The sequence below is a fragment of the Cupressus sempervirens genome, chromosome 7 (genome assembly GCF_028749045.1).
Source record: "Cupressus sempervirens isolate cs-2001-9-10 chromosome 7, ASM2874904v1, whole genome shotgun sequence".
NCBI classification, from domain to species: Eukaryota; Viridiplantae; Streptophyta; class Pinopsida; order Cupressales; family Cupressaceae; genus Cupressus; species Cupressus sempervirens.
Window position 1 is genome coordinate 683,488,798 of NC_143124.1, and position 10,000 is coordinate 683,498,797.

Here is a 10,000-nt window from a genome sequence, read left to right on the forward strand (position 1 = left end):
GCGGAAACCACCTCTCCCATTGTAGCTACGATAGGCTCACAAAAAATTTTGCTAGAGCGCCAAGTACCCACCTCATGGCTATAGACAAGGGCTCACCATTAGATCAACTTCGAAATCGCAGAACGGACGCGGTGTAGAATGGCAACCGCTGCCAAGTCTCTTCCGTAATTGCGTCGGTCGAGTGATCGGAGAAGGTGATCTAAGAGAGGGTCCAAGCATGTAGGCATTCGTTGGGGGATTCACGCCAATGGCAAAAATTTGTGCAATACCCGAGCAACACCGGACGGAGGTGCTAGATGAGGGCTCCCATTTTAGATAGAGTTTTAAAATCACCAAGTAGACGTGGTGAGGGGCTGGCAACCGCTGCCAAACCTTTTTCCAAAATTGCGCCAGTTGAGTGACAAGAATACATGATCTAAAGGAGAGTCCAGGAATAGCACCCTCGAGGTTGGGCTTCATGCCTCTCTAATTGATTCAACATCGGCATCCACTATTTCAAAATCCGACATTTCCATCTGCCCTGACAGCGGCATTGAATCAATGAGGGGGGCACGGGAGAGGCTCGCGGCAACCACCTCTCCCATTGTAGCTGCGATAGGCATGCAAAAAAATTTGCTAGAGTGCCAAGCACCCACCTGATGGCTAGAGACAAGGGCTCGCCATTAGATCAACTTCAAAATCGCTGAACAGATGCACTATAGAATGGCAACTGCTGCAAAGTCTCTTCCATAGTTGCGTCGGTTGAGTGATCGAAGAAGGTGATCTAAGAGAGGGTCCAAGCGCAGGCATTCGTTGGGGGATTCGTGCTGATGGCATAAATTTATGCAATACCCGAGCAACACCGGACGAAGGTGCTAGATGAGGGCTCCCATTTTAGATCGAGTTTTAAAATCACCAAGTAGACGCGGTGAGGGCTGGCAACTGCTGCCAAACCTTTTTCTGAAATTGCGCCAGCTGAGTGACAAGAAAACATGATCTAAAGGAGAGTCAAGAAATAGCACTCTCGAGGGTGGGCTTCATGCCCCTCTAATTGATTCGACGTCAGCATCCACCGTTTCAAAATCCGACATATCCATCCGCCCTGACAGCGGCGTTGAATCAATGAGGGGGGCATAGGAGAGGCTCGCAGCAACCACCTCTCCCATTGTAGCCATGATAGGCATGCAAAAAATTTTGCTAGAGCGCCAAGCAGCCACCTCATGGATAGAGACAAGGGCTCGCCATTAGATCAACTTCAAAATCGCTAAACAGACGCGCTATAGAATGGCAACCACTGCCAAGTCTCTTTCATAGTTGCGTCGGTCGAGTGATCAAAGAAGGTGATCTAAGAGAGGGTCCAAGCATAGGAATTCGTTGGGGGATTCACGTCGATGGCATAAATTTATGCAATACCCGAGCAACACTGGATGGAGGTGCTAGACGAGGGCTCCCATTTTAGATCGAGTTTTAAAATCACCGAGTAGATGCGGTGACGGCTGGAAACCACTGCCAAACCTTTTTCCAAAATTGCGCCAGCTGAGTGACAAGAAAACATGATGTAAAGGAGAGTCCAGGAATAGCACCCTCGAGGGTGGGCTTCATGCCCCTCTAATTGATTCAACGTCGGCGTCCACCTTTTCAAAATCTGACATATCCATCCGCCCTGACAGCAGTGTTGAATCAATGAGGGGGGCATGGGAGAGGCTCGCGGCAACCACCTCTCCCATTGTAGCTGTGATAGGCACGCAAAAAATTTTGCTAGAGCGCCAAGCACCCACCTCATGGCTAGAGACAAGGGCTCGCCATTAGATCAACTTCGAAATCGTTGAACAGACACGCTGTAGAATTGCAACCACTGCCAAGTCTCTTCCGTAGTTGCGTTGGTCGAGTGATCGAAGAAGGTGATCTAAGAGAGGGTCCAAGCGTAGGCATTCGTTGGGGGATTCACGCTGATGGCATAATTTTATGCAATACCCGAGCAACACCGGACGGAGGTGCTAGACGAGGGCTCCTGTTTTAGATCGAGTTTTAGAATCACCAAGTAGACGCGGTGAGGGATGGCAATCGCTGCCAAACCTTTTTCCAAAATTGCGCCAGCTGAGTGAGAAGAAAACATGATCTAAAGGAGAGTCGAGGAATAGCACATCCGGTGAGGGCTTCATGCCCCTCTAATTGATTCAACGTCGGCATCCACTGTTTCAAAATCTGACATATCCATCCGCCTTGACACTGGCGTTGAATCAATGAGGGGGGCACGGGAGAAGCTCGCGGCAACCACCTATCCTATATAAGCTATTAGTGCGAGGCTCGCTCTGCATTAGAAATTAGCAAACACACTAACATCCACCTTAAAAATTGAAATCCTTTAAAATTCCTACCAAATAGCCATTCATGACCCAATTTTTTATGAGGTCGGCAGAGGAGCAAAAGATTGTCATCGGTTAGGAGATGTGAGTTCATGGAGCCAAGGGACTGAAATGGTCATCGAGCTCATCCGATCAACTGGATGAATTTCACCTTGAAGGGGCCCAATCCAAAAGTTACGGAGGTCATCTCCTGGAACTCTCGAGAACAAGGCCCATCTTACATGAAAACTCTGCTACTGCGCAAACATAGGTTGCAATTAAAGAGAAATTGCGAGGCTGTCACAATGGCCCGAGGCCAATGGCTCTGACTAAGTCAATTTTCTCTTGCAATCACCATGCCACCGTTCATAGAGAGATCTCCCCATTCACTTGTGACGCGATGCACAATCCAAGGTCTAGACGCGAGCTCGCCCTTTAAAGAAAGACCACTTTCCAAGACATCCCCCGATGACACATTGGAATGTCAACCGCTGTTGAACCATTCCCAATGTTGTGCCGATCGAGTTGGCATAGAGGCAACCTTAGGGAGCTCCTGCATAGCAATCGGGATGTGCTTTCATGCCCATCTCTCACAAAAACCAATGTTAGCTGTGGACAAATTTGGAATGCAAGGGCTCGCATCCATCGATATCGTCGGCACTGGGTCTATATATTCAAAGGCCACGGAGAGGTTCTAATAAGAGAAGCTCCCCTGCTCACTCGCACAAACATCCCAAATTCTGGACACAAGCTCCCACCCTTAGCATTGCTCTCAAGATCACTGCAATGACACATTGGAATGACAATCGCTTTCGAACAACTCCCGAAATTGTGGCAATGGAGTGAGAAAGAAGAGCAACTTTGGGGAGCCGCGCATAGTAAACGGGTTGTGCTGTTGCTTCATTCCGCTCTTATATAGATCAAAAATCATTGATTTCGTTTGGAATCCAAGGCTGCATTCGTCCTTGCTCAAACAAGAAATGGCTCTTCTAATCGAATGGCCACAGGGAGCTTCCGATAACAAAGGCTCCCTTGTCACTCGTGATGCGCAGGCCAACTGCTAGACGACGGGTCGCCCTTCAGATCGCTGCCCAGGCAACCACCACAACGGCACCATTGGAACGACAACTGCTGCCGAACCATTCTAAAAATTTTGTGCCAAAGAAGTTGTTGCATAGAGAACGACTCTGGGGAGAGAGCCCTCGCATAGCAAAATCGGGATGGCTTCACGGCCCTCCCAATAGAAATGATGCTGGTGCCAATATTCCAAAAATCCAAATAACATGTCTTTCACAAACATTGGCACTGATTTCTATTGGGGAGGGTCGCTGAGAACTTTTGTTATCAAAGATCCCATTGTAGCCGCGATAGGCACACAAAAAATTGCTAGAGCCCCAAGAACCCACCTCATGGCTAGACAAGGGCTCGCCATTAGTAGATCAACTTTGAAATCGCTGAACAGACGCACTGTGGAATGGCAACTGCTGCCAAGACTCTTCCGTAATTGCGTCGGTCGAATGATCAAAGAAGGTGATCTAAGAGAGAGTCCAAGGCTAGGGATTCGTTGGGAGATTCGCACCGATAGCAAAAAATTATGCAATACCCGAGCAACATCGGACGGAGGTGCTAGACGAGGGCTCCCATTTTAGATCGAGTTTTAAAATCACCATGTAGACGCGATGAGGGCTGGCAACCGCTGCCAAACCTTTTTCCAAAATTGCACCAGCTGAGTGACAAGAAAACATGATCTAAAGGAGAGTCTAGGAATAGCACCCTCGAGGGTGGGCTTCATGCCCCTCTAATTGATTCAACGTCGCCGTCCACCGTTTCAAAATCTGACATATCCATCTGCTGTGACAACGGTGTTGAATCAATGAGGGGGGCATGGGAGAGGCTCGCGGAAACCACCTCTCCCGTTGTAGCCGCGATAGGCATGCAAAAAATTTTGCTAGAGCGCCAAGCACCCACCTCATGGCTAGAGACAAGGGCTCGCCATTAGATCAACTTCGAAATCGCTGAATAGACGTGCTGTAGAATGGCAACCGCTGCCAAGTCTCATCCGTAGTTGCGTCGGTTGAGTGATCGAAGAAGGTGATCTAAGAGAGAGTCCAAGCGTAGGCATTCGTTGGGGGATTCGCGCCGATGGCATAAATTTATGCAATACCCGACCAACACCAGACGGAGGTGCTAGACGAGGGCTCCCGTTTTAGATCAAGTTTTAAAACCACCAAGTAGACGCGGTGAGGGCTGGCAACCGCTGCCAAACCTTTTTCCAAAATTGCAGCAGCTGAGTGACAAGAAAACATGATCTAAAGGAGAGTCCAAGAATAGCACCCTCCAGGGTGGGCTTCATGCCCCTCTAATTGATTCAACGTCGGTGTCCACTGTTTCAAAATCCGACATATCCATCCGCCCTGACAGCGGCATTGAATCAATGAGAGGGGCACGGGAGAGGCTCGCGGCAACCACCTCTCCCATTGTAGCCGCGATAGGCACGCAAAAAAATTTTGCTACAGCGCCAAGCACCCACCTCATGTCTAGAGACAAGGGCTCACCATTAGATCAACTTCGAAATCGTTGAACAGACGCACTATAGAATGGCAACCACTGCCAAGTCTCTTCCATAGTTGCGTCGGTCGAGTGATCGAAGAAGGTGATCTAAGAGAGTGTCCAAGTGTACACATTCATTGGGGGATTCGCGCCGATGGCATAAATTTATGCAATACTCGAGCAACAGTGGACGGAGGTGCTAGACGAGGGCTCCTATTTTAGATCGAGTTTTAAAATCACCAAGTAGACGCGGTGAGGCTGGCAACCGCTGCAAAACCTTTTTCTGAAATTGCGCTAGTTGAGTGACAAGAAAACATGATCTAAAGGAGAGTCCAGGAATAGCACCCTCGAGGGTGGGCTTCATGCCCCTCTAATTGATTCAATGTCGACGTCCACCGTTTCAAAATCTGACATATCCATCCGCCCTAACAGCGGCATTGAATCAATGATGGGAGCATGGGAGAGGCTCACGGCAACCACCTCTCCCATTGTATCCGTGATAGGCACGCAAAAAATTTTGCTAGAGTGCCAAGCACCCACCTCATGGCTAGAGACAAGGGCTCGCCATCAGATCAACTTCGAAATCGCTGAACAGACGCGCTGTAGAATGGCAACCGCTGCCAAGTCTCTTCCGTAGTTGCGTCAGTCGAGTGATCGAAGAAGGTGATCTAAGAGAGGGTCCAAGCATAGGCATTCGTTGGGGGATTCATGCCGATGGCATAAATTTATGCAATACCCAAGCAACACCGGATGGAGGAGCTAGATGAGGGATCCCGTTTTAGATCGAGTTTTAAAATCACCAAGTAGACACGGTGAGGGCTGGCAACCGCTGCCAAACCTTTTCCCAAAATTGCGCCTGCTGAGTGACAAGAAAACATGATCTAAAGGAGAGTCCAGGAATAGCACCCTCTAGGGTGGGCTTCATGCCCCTCTAATTGATTCAACGTCAGCGTCCACCGTTTCAAAATCCGACATATCCATCTGCCCTGGCAGCGGCGTTGAATCAATGAGGGGGGCATGGGAGAGGCTCGCGGCAACCACCTCTCCCCTTGTAGCCACGATAGGCATGCAAAAAATTTTGCTAGAGCACCAAGCACCCACCTCATGGCTAGAGACAAGGGCTCGCCATTAGATCAACTTTGAAATTGCTGAACAGACGCGCTGTAGAATGGCAACCACTGCCAAGTCTCTTCCGTAGTTGCATCAGTCGAGTGATCAAAGAAGGGGATCTAAGAGAGGGTCCAAGCATAGGCATTCATTGGGTGATTCGTGCCATTGGCATAATTTTATGCAATACTCGAGCAACACCGGATGGAGGTGCTAGGCGAGGGCTCCCATTTTAGATCAAGTTTTAAAATCACCAAGTAGACACGGTGAGGGATGGCAACCACTGCCAAACCTTTTTTCGAAATTGCGCCAGCTGAGTGAGAAGAAAACATGATCTAAAGGAGAGTCGAGGAATAGCACATCCAGGGTGGGCTTCATGCCCCTCTAATTGATTCAACGTCGGCGTCCACCGTTTCAAAATTTGACATATCCATTCGCCTTGACATCGGCGTTGAATCAATGAGAGGGTCATGGGAGAGGCTCGCGGCAACCACCTCTCCTATATAAGCTATTAGTGCGAGGCTCGCTCTGAATTAGAAATTAGTGAACACACCGACATCCGCCTTAGAAATCCAAATCCTTTAAAATTCCTACCAAATAGCCATTCATGACCCAATTTTTTATGAGGTCGGCAGAGGAGCAAAAGATTGTCATCGGTTAGGAGATGTGAGTTCATGGAGCCAAGGGACTGAAATGGTCATCGAGCTCATCCGATCAACTGGATGAATTTTACCTTGAAGGGGCCCAATCATAAAGTTCCAGAGGTCATCTCTTGGAACTCTCGAGAACAAGGCCCATCTTACATGCGAACTCTGCTACTGCGCAAACATAGGTTGCAATTAAAGAGAAATTGCGAGGCCGTCACAATGGCTCGAGGCCAATGGTTCCGACTAAGTCAATTTTCTCCTGCAATCACCATGCCGCCATTCACAGAGAGATCTCCCCATTCACTTGTGACACGACACACAATCCAAGTGCTAGACGCAAGCTCACCCTTGAAAGAAAGACCACTTTCCAAGACATCCCCCATTCACTTGTGATGCGACGCAGAACCCAAGTGCTAGACGCGAGCTCACCCTTGAAAGAAAGACCACTTTCCAAGACATCCCCCGAAGACACATTGGAACGACAACCGCTGTTGAACCATTCCCAATGTTGTGCCGATCGAGTTGGCACAGAGGCGACCTTAGGGAGCTCCCACGTAGCAATCGGGATGTGCTTTCATACCCATCTCTCATAAAAACCAATCTTAGCTATGAACAAATTTCACCGCAATGACACCATTGGAACGACGACCGTTGTCGAACAACTCCCAAATTTGTGCCCCGATGGAGTGAGAAAGAATAGCAACTTTGGGGAGCCGTGCATCGCAAATGGGCTGCTTCTTCATTCCACTCTTATATATAGATCCAATGTCATTGATTTTGTTTGGAATCCGAGGCTGCATTCATCCTTGCTCACACAAGCAATGGCTCTTCTCATCGAATGGCCACGGGGAGCTTCTGATCACAAAGGCTCCCTTGTCACTCATGACGCGCAGCCCAACTGCTTTTCGAAATTGCGCTAGCTGAGTGACAAGAAAACATGATCTAAAGGAGAGACAAGGAATAGCACCTCGAGGGTGGGCTTCATGCCCCTCCAATTAATTCAACGTCGGCGTCAACCGTTTCAAAATCTGACATTTCCATCCGCCTTGACACCGTCGTTGAATTAATGAGAGGGGCACGAGAGAGGTTCACGACAACAACCTCTCCTATATAAGCTATTAGTGCAAGGCTCACTCTGCATTAGAAATTAGCGAACACGCCGACATCCACCATAAAAATCCAAATCGTTGAAAATTCTGACCAAACAGCCATCCACAACCCAATTTATTATGAGGTCGTCTAAGGAGAAAAAGATTGTCATCGGTTAGGAGATGTGAATTCATGGAGCCAAGGGACTGAAATGGTCATCGAGCTCATCCGATCAACTGGATGAATTTCACCTTGAAGGGGCCCAATCCAAAAGTTTCGGAGGTCATCTCCTGGAACTCTCAAGAACAAGGACCATCTTACTTGCAAACTCTGCTACTATGCAAACATAGGTTGCAATTAAAGACAACTTGCCAAGCCATCACAGTGGCCCGAGGCCAATGCTCTGACTAAGTCAATTTTCTCTTGCAATCACCATGCCGTCGTTCACAAAGAGATCTCCCCATTCACTTGCGACGTGATGCACAATCCAAGTGATAGACGCGAGCTCGCCCTTGAAAGGCCAATCCACGTTCCAATACATCCCCCGATGACACATTGGAATGACAACCGCTATCGAACCATTCCCAATGTTGTGCCGATCGAGTTGGCACAGAGGCGACCTTAGGGAGCTCCTGCGTAGCAATCGGGATGTGCTTTCGTACACATCTCTCACAAAAACCAATCTTAGCTGTGAACAAATTTAGAATCCAAGGCTCGTATCCATCGATATCATCGGCACTGGGTCTATATATTGAAAGGCCATGGAGAGGTTCCGATAAGAGAAGCTCCCTTGCTCGCTCGCACAAACATCCCAAATGCTAGACACAAGCTCCTGCCCTTAGCATCGCTCTCCAAATCACCGCAATGACACATTGGAATGACAACCGCTGTCGAACAACTCCCAAATTTGTGCCGATGGAGTGAGAAAGATGAGCAACTTTGGGGAGCCGCGCATGGCAAATGGGCTGCTGCTTCAGTCCGCTCTTATATATAGATCCGATGTCATTGATTTTGTTTCGAATCTGAGGCTGCATTCGTCCTTGCTCACACAAGCAATGGCTCTTCTCATCGAATGGTCACGGGGAGCTTCCGATTACAAAGGCTCCCTTGTCACCCGTGATGCGCAGCCCAATTTCTAGACGATGGCTCGCCCTTCAGATCGTTGCCCAGGAAACCACCACAATGACACCATTAGAACGACAACCACTGCCGAACCATTCTGAAATTTTTTTGCCAAAGAAGTTGTTGCAAAGAGAACGAGTCTGGGGAGAGAGCCCTCGCATAGCAAAATCGGGATGGCTTCACGGCAGCTGGATGGGATTTGAATTCATGGAGCCAAGGGAGTGAAATGGTCATCGAGCTCATCCGATCAACTGGATGAAATGGTCAATTCTTGATTTGGCAAAGACCACATGGTTAGATGACTTGGTGAGCCGACTTGGCTAGCAAAATTGGCAAGCAAACTTATAGAATCGACTTGCTGTCCCCAGCTAGGATCGCACACCTGGGTCGACCCAACTTGGGTCACCTGACTAGGTCAACCCATCTCCGTTGCCCCAGCCTTGGGCGACCCGACTGGGTCGCCAGAGTGGGTCAACGAGGGGAAAAAAAATAAATAAATAAAAAAAATCATGGGAGGCCCTGTATAGCGAAAAGCGCTAAATTTTGGGCATTACAAAAAAAAAAAAAAAACAAGTTACCCACTTTTGGATCACGCACAAGTTTCAGTTCACGTATTGCCAAGCCGACTCGAGGCGTTACGCCTAGCTAGCCAGATTTGAGGTAGGGTAGCCAAAATGATTCGATTTGAGAATTTTCTTTATAAAAAGAGATCATGATAGGCCTCGTAAGGCAAAAAAGAATGAAATTTTGGGAGTTCAAAAAAAAATGTTACTTGGTTTTGGATCGCGCACAGGGCTCGGGTCACGTAGCATCGAGGTGCCCTAGGTGACATGATTCGAGCGAAAAGTCGACAATGGCATGAGTCATGCAAAAACATTGGAGGCCATTAAGGCTCGAGGCGCTTCGAGTCGAGGTTGCCAAGGCGGGTCGGTTTGAAAACTTTGGGTGTTAACCAAAAAGAAAAATTTAACCGCTTTTGGATCATGTACACGGCTCGGGGCACTTAGAATCAAGTCGAGCACGGTGACATGAGTCGTGCAAAAAATTTGGAGACGACTCAAGTCGGGGCATCCGACTCTATTCGAGTTCAAAACTTTGGGACTTGACAAAAAAAAGAAAAAAGAAAAAGTTACCCGGTTTTGGATCACGTAAGTGACTCGG